This window comes from Triticum aestivum, chromosome 1B, assembly GCF_018294505.1.
Source record: "Triticum aestivum cultivar Chinese Spring chromosome 1B, IWGSC CS RefSeq v2.1, whole genome shotgun sequence".
Taxonomy (NCBI): Eukaryota; Viridiplantae; Streptophyta; class Magnoliopsida; order Poales; family Poaceae; genus Triticum; species Triticum aestivum.
In genome coordinates, this window is record NC_057795.1 from 6869408 (window position 1) to 6871298 (window position 1891).

Sequence of the window (1891 nt, forward strand, 5' to 3'; positions counted from 1 at the left end):
AGGTGGCGAGGAGATGATGGAGGCTGGGGGAGGCGAGGCCGGAGGGGGGGGCGTCCGCAGGAGACGGCGACCCACCCTCAGGGGCCGCCGGCGCGGAGGGGATGGGGCCGCCGGTCGGGTCGACAGGAGCCACCTTCGGAGCCGGGGGAGAGACGGGGGAGCGCGGAGAGGAGGCCGGGCAGACCACCAGGCCGACACTGGAGATGTCGCTCCCCTCGGACGATGACCCGTCAGGGATCGGGGGGTCATCAGCGGAGGGGCCTGGGGCGGCCTGGCGGCCCTTGCCCCCCGGAGCCGGAGGGGGGGGCGAGGGAGGAGGAGAGTGGGAGTCCTCGGACTCCCCCTCCTCGTCAGAGCAGTGGGAGCGCGAGTGGTGACGGCCGTGGTAGTCTCCGTCGGCCCCCCGGAAGTCGTCTGGGGGACCGACGTCGAGGGAGCGGGGGCGCCCAACGTGGTTGGGCGGCTCGGGGGCGATCCTGAGGTCGAAGCCCTGGTCGTTGAAGAAGACCCGGACCGAGGTGTGCAGCCTGGTGGAGTCGAGACACTTGACTTTGACCCTGACCTCCTCCTCCTTGCGCAGTGAGAGCTCATCAACCACCACCACCTTGCCCAAGAGGCGAGACATCTGGCGGATGACAAGCTCTGACCGCGCGATGTCAGGGAGACCGGAGATGAGGATCCAAGCGGTGTCGAGGACGGCCACGACCTGGGCGTCGAGAACAGGCTCGGAGATCTCAACCACCAGTTGGTTGAGGGCGAGGGTGATCCGGCCACTACGCGTGCCGTAGCCGTAGCTGACGGAGTCGGGGAAGACGACGGAGAAGATGTGGCTGGCGGTGGGGATAACCACCCAGTCCCACTGACAACGGTAGAGGTGGTTGAGCTCGGCCTCGATCATCTCCGGGGAGGCCACCCCGTCAACGACCGTGACGATCGCCTGAAGAGAGGGCGAAGGCGGAGGGGCATCCGGGACCTCAAGGTGGAAGAAGCCCAACCCCTCGATGTCGTGGCCATACATCATGAGCTCGGACACCACCGGTCTGTCCGGACACAGAATGGCGGGGTGGCCCGGATCCTTGCAGAGGTAGCAGCACTGGGGGTTGACACAGGCAACCTGGGAGTGCCCCCTCACCCCACAGTTGAAGCAAGGGGGGCGAGGAAGACCGGAGACGGGGCCCGGAGCGGAGGGGGCCCCCGGACCCGAGGATGGAGGGATGGTCGGAGTGGGTCGGGCACCCCGACGCTTCTTCTTCTTGGCGGGGCCAGGGCGGCCGCGGGCGGGAGCGCCCCCAGAGGCCGGACCCGGGGCCGAGGACCCCGAGGCAGCGTGAGGCGGGACGTAGCGGCGGGTGTCCGGAGTGGGGAGGATGCCATCACGAACCGGACGGGCGGGGGAGGGGGACCGGTCCCTACGACGGGAGGGCGAGGGGGAGCGCCGGCGGCGCCAGTTGCCCGACGACTCTCGGGGCGAGCGTGACCGGGCCCGGTCATCCCGACGGGAGGGGGAGCGGCGGCTGTCCCGGAGCTCCCGGAGCTCGCGCCGGAGCTCCTCCTCCCGTCGGAGGGAGTCGGGGGAGGGCCGGGACGAGTCGCGAGAATCACCCCCCGCTTTGCGCTTCGCCCGGGGAGCCAGGTCCGCCTGGTCGCGCGGCATGGCGAGCCGCAACCGGGCGGGAGGGGGCAGGGCGAGGCGGGCTACCGGCGTCAGAGAAGCCGCCGGACGGCCAGACGAGGGGGGAGGCGCGGCGAGAGGTGGATGCGGGGCGAGGGCGGGAGCAGAAGGGGGCGGGGGATCGGGGCGAGACGAGCCCGAAGCAGGGGAGGCGGCGCGCGAGGGATGGGCGAGGGAGAGGCTTCGAGGGAGCCAGAAGGCGCTGGCCGGCACCTCCCT

General features: G+C 71.3%; 1 pseudogene; it reads left to right on the top strand.

Annotated features, from left to right (window-relative positions):
- The window catches only part of LOC123075532 (photosystem II D2 protein-like), a 12698-nt pseudogene that overhangs the window by 9778 nt on the left and 1029 nt on the right, over positions 1-1891 (top strand).